This window comes from Scyliorhinus canicula, chromosome 13 (assembly GCF_902713615.1).
Source record: "Scyliorhinus canicula chromosome 13, sScyCan1.1, whole genome shotgun sequence".
NCBI classification, from domain to species: domain Eukaryota; kingdom Metazoa; phylum Chordata; class Chondrichthyes; order Carcharhiniformes; family Scyliorhinidae; genus Scyliorhinus; species Scyliorhinus canicula.
Genome location: NC_052158.1, coordinates 57,952,112 through 57,962,515, shown reverse-complemented (window position 1 = coordinate 57,962,515; position 10,404 = coordinate 57,952,112). Strand labels below are relative to the sequence as shown.

The window sequence follows — 10,404 nt, the reverse complement described above, 5'->3', positions numbered from 1 at the left end:
GAATCTGGCAGTCGGCAGGCTTTTTGACGCCAGAGGGTGGGATATGCTGAGCCAGCTGGATAGCTGGTTCACGGGAGCAAAGTGGGGGGAGAGCTGAGGAAAGACTGTGGGGGGCGGGGGGAGGGGGGGGAGGGGCTGTACTTCTGATGGGTAAGAGACAGTTAGGAGACTGGAGATGGAGATCAGATGGTGGTCGCCGCCGAGGGGCGGATCAAGTGAGGTGTGGAACACGGGCTAGGAGTTGGCCGAGGAAAGGTCTCATGGTTAGAACATAGAACATAGAACAGTACAGCACAGAACAGGCCCTTCGGCCCTCAATGTTGTGCCGAGCAATGATCACCCCACTCAAACTCACGTAACCCGTATACCCGTAACCCAACAATCCCCCCATTAACCTTACACTACGGGCAATTTAGCATGGCCAATCCACCTAACCCGCACATCTTTGGACTGTGGGAGGAAACCGGAGCACCCGGAGGAAACCCACGCACACACGGGGAGGACGTGCAGACTCCACACAGACAGTGACCCAGCCGGGAATCGAACCTGGGACCCTGGAGCTGTGAAGCATTGATGCTAACCACCATGCTACCGTGAGGCCTAAATGAAACCACGCCCAACGTGGGGCTTGAACCCACGACCCTGAAATTAAGAGTCTCATGCTCTGCCGACTGAGCTAGCCGGACCGACAGGGGCAAAATAAACAGGGACAGGAAAACAAAGGAGGCAAAAGCCTCCCCGACCAGACTGAATGGGCCGGTTTAAGAGGGCTCTTGTGTTCGTCCACCTGACACAGTGAAAAGCGAATGTGGCTATGTTACAGGAGACACACTTGAAGCTGGGAGACCAAATTAGATTAAAGAAGGGATGGATCGGGCAAGTGTTTCATTCAGGACTGGACTTTAAAACAAGGGGGGTGGCTATCCTGATTAACAAATGGGTGACATTCGAGGTGGGGAGGATAGAGGCAGACCCGGGAGGCAGATTTATTATGGTTAGCGGGAAGCTAGAGGGAATGTCAGTGGTGCTGGTGAATATATATGCCCCAACTGGGATGATGTTGCGTTTATCTAGAAGGTGCTGGCGAAGATGCCAGAACTTGACTCGCACCGGCTGATCATGGGAAGGTGACTTTAATACGGTCCTGGGCCTGAGGTTAGACTGGTCGAGTACTAGGTTGGGGAAGCTATCAGCAATGGCAAAGGAACTGCGGGGGTTCATGGAGCTCATTGAAGGGGTGGATCCGTGGAGGTTTGAGAGACCAAGGAGCAGGGAATATTCATTCTACTCCCATGTACATAAGGCATACTCCAGGGTAGATTTCTTCGTGCTGAATAAAACACTGTTGGCAGGGGTTGAGGACACTGAGTACTCAGCAATCGTGGTCTCAGATCATGCACCACACTGGATAGATCTACGGCAGGCATGGGAATGTCCCAGCACCCACAGTGGAGACCAGATACAGGGCTGGTAGCGGATGAGGAGATGTGTGAGCGAGTGAGAGAAGCCATTCGGGGGTACATAAAGATCAATGACACAGGAGAGATTGCGGCTGGGGTGGTCTGGGAGGCACTGAAAGCGATTATTAGAGGGGAATGTATTTCGATTCAAGCCCACAGAGATAAAACTGAGCGGTCGGAGCTGGACAGGTTGGTAGGAGAAATCTTACAGGTGGACAGGAGATACTCTGAATCTCCAGATGAGGAGCTCCTGAAGGAGCATCAGAGACTTCAAATGGAGTTTGGGCTCCTTTCCACAGGTAAGGTGGAGGGTCAGCTGAGGAGGATAAAAGGGGCAATATATGAACGTGGGGAGAAAGCTAGCAGGATGCTGGCAAATCAGCTGAGGAAACAGGAGGCAGTGAGAGAAATAGGGAAAATAAAGGATTTGAGGGGGAAGGCGGTGACGGACCCGGGGGCGGTAAATGAAGTGTTCCGTGAATTCTATAGCCAGCTATACGAGTCGGAACCCCCGGTTGGGGAGGAGGGCATGAATCAATTCCTGGGGAGACAGTTCCCAAAGGTAAATGATGAGCTGGTGGAGGCCCTGGGGGCCCGATTGGGCTTGGGGAGGTTATAGAGGGACTGGGGGCGATGCAATTGGGTAAAGCCCCGGGACATGATGAGTTCCTAGTGGAATTTTATGGGTTACTGGAGACGCTCCTGGTTAAGGCTTTCATCGAGTCCAAGGAGCTGGGAGTACTCCCCCCGTTATCACAGGCATCAATTTCTCTCATCCTGAAGCATGGGAAAGATCCGGAGAGCTGTGGATCATACAGGCCAATCTCCCTCTTGAATGTAGATGCCAAATTATTGGCAAAGATCCTGGCCACTCGAATAGAGGATTGTGTCCCGGAGATAATTGGGGAGGATCAGACAGGATTTGTAAAGGGCAGGCACCTGAAATCCAACATTAGACAGCTTCTTAATGGAATTATGATGCCAGCGAAGAGGCGCAAGACTGAGGTAGTAGTTGCCATGGACGCGGAGAAGGCTTTCGACCAAGTGGAGTGGAAGTATCTATGGGATATTTTAGGCAGGTTTGGGTTTGGGCAGGGATTTGTGGAGTGGGTCCAGCTACTGTACCAGGCCCCAGTGGCAAATGTAAGAACTAATCGAGATCGGTCAGAATACTTTAGTCTTTGTCAGGGGACAAGGCAGGGATGTCCGCTCTCCCCATTATTGTTTGCCCTGGCCATAGAACCCTTAGCAATGACCCTGAGAGCAGCGAATATCTGGAGGGGTATAGTGAGAGGTGGGGGTGGAGAGGGTCTCTCTCTATGCGGACAATTTGTTGCTTTATATCACGGACCTGGTGGAGGGGGGGGAATGAGTGAAATAATGGAGGTATTAGGAGAATTTGGACGATTTTCAGGCTATAAGTTAAATATGGGAAAAAGCAAGATGTTCGTGATTCAGGCACGGGGGCAGGAAAGGAGGCTGAAGGAGCTACCTTGTGAAGTGGTTGGGAAGAGTTTTAGGTATCTGGGGATTCAAGTGGCCAAGGATTGGGGGCAGCTTCATAAGTTAAATTTGGGTAAAGCAGTGGATTAAATGAGAAGGGATTTTTGTAAATGGGACATGCTCCCACTGACGCTGACGGGGAGAGTTCAAACAGTGAAGATGATTGTCCTTCAGAGACTACTTTTATTTTTTCACTGTCTCCCGATTTTTGATCCAAAGGCTTTTTTCAGAAGTATGAATGCGGTGATATTGAGGTTTATATGGGTGGGTAAAACCCCAAGAGTAAAGAGGACATTCCTGGAACGAGCCTGTGGGGAAGGGGGATTGGCTCTCTCCAGCTTCATTAACTATTACTGGGCTGCCAACATATCGATGGTCAGGAAGTGGGTGAGGGGTCAGTCTGGGAGTGGATGGAGGCAGCATCCTGCAAAGGTACGGGTCTGGAGGCTTTACTGACCGCGCCCCTGCCATTCTCGCCGGTTCGGTACTCCACAAGCCCTGTGGTGGTGGCAGCCCTGAGGGTGTGGGGGCAATGGAGGAAGCTTATATCTGTGACAATCACCGATTTGTCCCGGGGGGCTGGATGGGGGCTTTAAGGTATGGCAGCGGACAGGGATTGAGTGGTTTGGGGATCTATTCATCCAGGCGGGCTCTCCGACCTTAGAGACATTATAGGAGGAGTTAGATTTGCCGCGTGGGAACAGGTTTCGGTACCTTCAATTGCGGGACTTTGTATGGAGACAGGTCCCAAGCTTTCCTCGCCTCCCCCTGAGGGGACTACAGGATAAAGTGCTGTCAAAAAACAGGGTTTGGAGGTGGGAAGGTTTCGGACATATACAGGGAATTGTTAGAGTGGGAAGGGGCCCCTATCAGAGAGGTGAAGAGGAAGCGGTAAGAGGAGCTAGGAGGGGAGCTGGAAACTGAACTGTGGGAAAAAGCATTGAAAAGGGTAAATGCATCCTCGTCCCATGCTGGACTCAGCTTTATTCAGTTCAAGGTAGTCCACAGCGCAAGAGGGTATCTAGAGAAAGGATAGGCCCACTCAAAGACAAAAGAGGGAATTTAGCGAGGAGTCAGAGTAAAAGGGTGAGATTCTTAATGAGTACTTTGCATCCGTATACACCAAGGAGAGGGACATGACGGATGTTGAGGCTAGGGATGGTTGTTTAAATACTCTAGGTCATGTCGTCATAAGTAAGGGGGACGTTTTGGGTATTCTAAAAGGCATTAAGGTGGGCAAGTTCCCAGGACCGGGTGGGATCTATCCCAGGTTACTGAGGGAAGCGAGGGACCAAATAGCTGGGGCCTTAACAGATATCTTTGCAGCATCCTTGAGCACGGATGAGGTCCTGGAGGACTGGAGAATTGCTAATGCTGTCCCTTTGTTTAAGAAGGGTAACAGGGATAATCCAGGGAATTATAGGGATAGGATCTATTCACATTTGAAAGAAAATTGACTTATCAGTGATAGGCAGCATGGTTTTGTGCAGGGAAGGTCATGTGTTACAAACCTAATAGAATTCTTTGAGGAAGCGACAAAGTTAATTGATGAGGGAACGGCTGTAGATGTCATATACATGGACTTCAGTAAGGCGTTTGATAAAGTTTCCCATGGCAGGTTGATGTAAAAAGTGAAGTTGTATGGGATTCAGGGTGTACTAGGTAGATGGATAAAGAACTGGCTGGGCAACAGGAGACAGAGAGTAGTGGTGGAAGGGAGTGTCTCAAAATGGAGAAAGGTGACTAGTAGTGTTCCACAGGGATCCGTGCTCGGACCACTGTTGTTTGTGATATACATAAATGATCTGGAGGAAGGTATAGGTGGTCTGATTAGCAAGTTTGCAGATGATACTAAGATTGGTGGAGTTGCAGATAGCGAGGAGGACTGTCAGAGAATACAGCAAAATATAGATAGATTGGAGAGTTGGGCAGAGAAATGGCAGATGGAGTTCAATCCAGGCAAATGCGAGGTGATGCATTTTGGAAGATCCAATTCAAGAGTGGAATATATGGTCAATGGAAGGGCCCTGGGGGAAATTGATGTACAGAGAGATCTGGGAGTTCAGATCCATTGTACCCTGAAGGTGGCAACGCTGGTCGATAGAGTGGTCAAGAAGGCATACAGCATGCTTGCCTTCATCGGACGGGGTATTGAGTACAAGAGTCAGCAGGTCATGTTACAGTTGTATAAGACTTTGGTTAGATGGAGGTTGAGGGGGGACCTGATTGAGGTCTAAAAAATTATGAACGGTATGGACAGGGTGGATAGCAACAAGCTTTTTCCAAGAGTGGGCGTGTCAATTACAAGGGGTCACAATTTCAAGGTGAGAGGTGGAAAGTTTGAGGGAGATGTACGTGGAAAGTTTTTTTATGCAGAGGGTGGTGGGTGCCTGGAACCCTTTGCCAGCAGAGGTGGCAGAGGCGGGCACGATAGCATCATTTAAGATGCATCAAGACAGATATATGAACGGGAGTGGGGGGGGGACAGAGGGAAGTAGATCCTTGGAAAATAGGCGACAGGTTTAGATAAAGGATCTGGATCGGCGCAGGCTGGGAGGGCTGAAGGGCCTGTTCCTGTGCTATAGTTTTCTTTGTTCTTTGTTCACATGACGGTAGCTCGGATGAGTAGGTTCTTCGAGGAGGTGGAGGACACATGTGGGCAGTGTAGGGGTAGCCCGGCCAACCATGTTCATATGTTTTGCGCAAGTCCGAAACTGAGGGAATTCTGGCAGTGATTTGTGGGAATTCTGGCAGGGATTTGCTGATGTTATGTCAGAAGTCCTGGAAGGTAGGGTAACTCCGAGTCCAGAATTAGCAATATTTAGGGTGTGGGAAGATTCCGGAGGCAAAGGAGGAGAGGGAGGCCGAGATCCTGTCCTTCTCCCTGGTGGCCCGGAGATGGATCTTACTGAGGTGGAGTGACTCGGAGCTGCCGAAATCAGGAGTGTGGGTCAGTGATATGGTAGAGTTTCTCAGTCTGGAGAAAATCAAGTTCACTCTAAGAGGATCAATACAGGGAGCCGTTCATCGATTTCTTTGACAAAAACTGAAAGTCAGCAGTAAGGGGGGAAAGGGAAAAATTGGGGGGTAGGAAAAGAAGAGGCATGGTAATGTTAAATAAGGGCAGGGAATTTAGTACACGGGTAATTGGGGATAGGGCGGGAGAAGTGAGGTACGTGGTTTATCGTTTGTTGTTAATTTTGGGGGTATTTTGTGCGTCGACCCACGCGGTTGTTTTCGAAATGTCAATGTGTTAACTTGTGAAAATTACAAATGCTTCAATAAAATATTTTCTAAAAAAAAAAATCACGTACCCGCTGTAGTGATCTGTACATCTGTACATACATCTGCACATACACCAGGGACTACAGACAGATGTAACAGCCACAGAATCACTAGAGGGCAGTATCAGAGATGGGTCCAGCCCAAGGGAGGATCTGCCTCTTTCAGAAGCACAGGGCTAGTGAGCAGCAGCAGACAGAGACAGCTCAGCATAGGCAGTTTACCTCAGCTTCACTGGTCATACCTCTTGACTGTATTATATCTAGTTAAACTCTGGAAACAGAACAAACCCATTGAATAAAGTATTTGTGTTAACTGGAAGTCCACAAACTTTATTCAGACTTAGAGAATAACATATGATACCAGGAGTGATTTCAGAAAGCTAGACACCACAAGAAAGTAAAAACTTAAACCGGATATTCGACTGTGGAAGACTTTGCAGCAAATGGATCCTCAACGACTAACTGATTCGATGGAACTTGTTGGAACTCCATGGCAGCTGGAAACATCCGGTAATTTAAGTTATAACTGGAAAATGTTTGAACCGGTATTCCAAATATTTATCACAGCTAATGATTTAAGCACTGCCTCTGACACAACAAAAATAGCCCTACTACTCTCAACAGGTGGACATGAAGCTAGAGAAATCTATAATTGCTTTAATTACTTCGAAGGTGAGGACAACACCAAAGTAGACGTTATACTCAAAAAAATTGCCGAACGCTGTAACAGTCAGTCTGGTGAGATGCTGGAAAGATTTAACCCTTGTCAGAGGGCCTATCTCTGATTTTATTACAAATCTCAAGTTAATACCACAAGGCTGTGAATATGCTGATTTCAGAGACACTGTGATAATGCACCAATTAATTTCTGGACTAATAAAAATTTGAGGGAAGAACTTTCGCAAAATAGTATCTAACTCTAAAAATTGCTGTACAAAAATGCCTTGCTTATGAACAAAAACAAAATCAGTACTTTGAGTCTCGACAAACACAGAATCATCATTTAGAAAATAAAATCGGTAAAAATGGCGCGAACACTCAGCACGAGGTGGAGGCAGGGTTGAATCGGAAGAAAATAGAGGTTCTGAGCGGCAGCCACCTTGGGAAAGGAGCCGCACATGCTCAGTTGCGAAAAGAGCGTACAGTACAGGAAACTTGGTGTGCGCATGGGCAATCGATTCCTACGCATAACATAATGAGCGTCATGACGTCAGAGGACCAGGACCATGCCGACTTAAAAGGGAAATGCACGAAAATGAACAAAAAGAAATTTAAAGCTGCAAAACCCAATTTTATTGCCTCAAAATACAGAACAATGCCCAAACGTACACCAGTAGTTGAAAATAACTTTCACAACACCCTGGAACAAGCAGTTAGCACCGCCCTGGAAGATGATATTGTCCTTGTAGACTGCGATTCGGATGAAGATTTAATCTTGGGAGATGGCTACCCCAGTACCAACTCCGAACCGCAACTAGAGATGTTGTACCATGAAGACCCCGACGATGAGCTCTTCGGAATGGGGAATCTTCAGCCCAGCATATATGACATCCCGACTCGTGAGTGTAGGATTATGCTGCGGCCTGATGCCAAGAAACAGAGAGTGGTCCACACACCACGAAGGGTCCCAGACTCCACACAAGAAGATGCTTTGTTCACTGAACATGAAGAGAACGATCACAACTCCGAAACAATAAACGATGATTTGTCGATCGAACAATACACACAATACTGCTCAGACATGGCTGAGTTATTCGGAGATCCTGATCACGGCATCAGCAACACGGTTGAAAAGCTCAATACAACTCTTCTCATGGTAGATGAATCCAATACCATGATATCATGGCAGATCATCGATACATGGGATGACAGCAATACCCAAGATGAAGACGACGCCACACAGAGAGCACAGAATGACTCCGTTGAGAGAGCACACATTGACCCTACAGCGAGAACACTGCACGATTCCACAAAAAGAGTGATGACAGACTCCACAGAGAGAGTGATGAAGGACTCCACAGAGAGAGCGATGGACTCCACAGAGAGAGCGATGAAAGACTCCACAGAGAGAGCAATGAAGGACTCTACAGAGAGAGAACGATGAAGGACTCCACAGAGAGAGCGACGAAGGACTCCACAAAGAGAGCGACACAAGCCTCCACAGAGAGCACGACGCAAGCCTCCACAATGAGAGTGATGCAAGCATCCACAAAAAGAGTGATGCAAGCCTCCACAGACAGCTCGATTACTGACTCAAAAATGGAATCAAGCAAACACTCCATAGCGAATGCCATGCATGTACAAGACCATGAAGATCTATCAAGCTTATTTGAGCCACCAGAAGAAGACACTGAATATCTACTCACTGTAGGTGAGACAAGTGATGAAGAAATCACAATTCCCATACAGGTTGTGCAAGATTACAGTGACACTGATATATCTCACCTCGTCTGCACAGAAACACTCAATAATCAGAGGGCGGCCACTCATGAGTCCAGAGAGACCATGTCAATAGAAGTCCTGAAGATTTTGACTCCAGAAGAGGAGCACCAAGAGTCCAGAGAGACCATGTCAATTGAAATCTTGAAGATTTTGACTCCAGGAAAGGAGCACCAGGATCCACAACAAAATGTAATCGTGAAGATTTGGACTCCAGAAAAGGAGCACAAAGAGATCACAGATTATTCAAATGAACCTTAAATGACTCCAAAAGAGGAGCACCTAGAAATCAATGATTCAAGTGAACCAGAAATGACTCTAGAAGGGGAGTACCATGTAAGCAAAGAAGAGGAATCAAATCCACCACAAATGACTGATGTCACCAACATCAATGCAACATCAGGTCATTCTCACAATTCTCAAGAAGACACGCTCAATGTAGCAGATACCACAAAGGACACTGACACCAATAACTCTGGCAATGACTCAAATCATCCACCTGGCACACTCATTGAGAGCAACAAGAACAACAAAAAAGGCATGAAGCACAGCAAAAACAAGAACAACAACAGCAACAACAAAAACAACATGCAGCGCAACAAGAACGACAAAACGCCAAGAAGCATCCCAGAAACAACAAGCACGACAAGATAAAGAACAAGATAAAAGTGAAAACAACAAAAACAGAATCAACAAGCGTGACAAAAAGAACAAGAACGACAACAACAAGAATGTCAATGAAAACAACCAAGACAGAAACGACAAAAACAACAAGAACAACAACGAAAACAACCAAGACAGAAATGACAGAAACAACAACAATGAAACAACAACGTGTACAACATGGTACAACTCTGCACATGAAACACAATGCCACAGCACACCGCAAAACAATGACAAGACTACAAACATGCCATGGCATGATAAAGAATCTCACAAATTCACATCTGCTCCAGAACAAACAAGAAAAACAGCTTTCACAAACGATGGCATACAGAATCAATACCACAAACACAGGAAAAAAGTAAAGGTCAGACAACGGTGCGACACAGAATCGCTACCCGCAATCAAATGGAACAGGGGAAAAAGGTGTCCACATCATTAAACGACTCATCAGCAAAGCAGCTAAGTCACGTTCCAACATCAAACTAGCTCTGTTATCGTACCGAGCAATCTCATTGAGCTCAGGACTGTCACCAGTGCACATGCTCCTCGGCAGAGACATCCAGACAACCCTACCGGCAAAGCAATTCCGAGACCACGGCAATGCACCGGTTCTCGGTGGCATGCGGGCACTATGCTCTAAACAAAAACTATACTACGATCAACATGCAATCCCACTCAAGCCACTGACAATAGGTGACACCATCAGAATCAGGGACCCAGAAGGCGGATGGTCTGAGTCAGCAATGGTGATCAGGCAGGAGGCACCATGGTCCTACATTGTCAGATCGTCTGCGGGAGTATTTTTTCACCGTAATCGCCGGGATCTATTAGAGATTCGGCCTACAACGCCAGTATTTCACACACTGGACTTGACCGAGTCCATTTGTCCACAGGACGTTCCTCGCCACATAACGTCAGACAGTACTCTTGATTACATCAAACCATCATCCCTACTACCACCGTTAAGATGCTCCAGCAGAAGCCGTAAGGCACCCGACCGGCTAGATTTGTAACGACACTTCAACACACGCACAAGACGAATATGGACATTT

General features: G+C 47.3%; 1 non-coding gene across 1 annotated transcript; it reads right to left on the bottom strand.

The window, feature by feature from the left end:
* Nucleotides 1-613: 613 nt before the first annotated feature.
* trnak-cuu lies at nt 614-686 on the bottom strand. The gene has a single exon. It is a non-coding gene; the product is annotated as a tRNA-Lys (tRNA).
* Between the last annotated feature and the right edge of the window lie 9,718 nt (nt 687-10,404).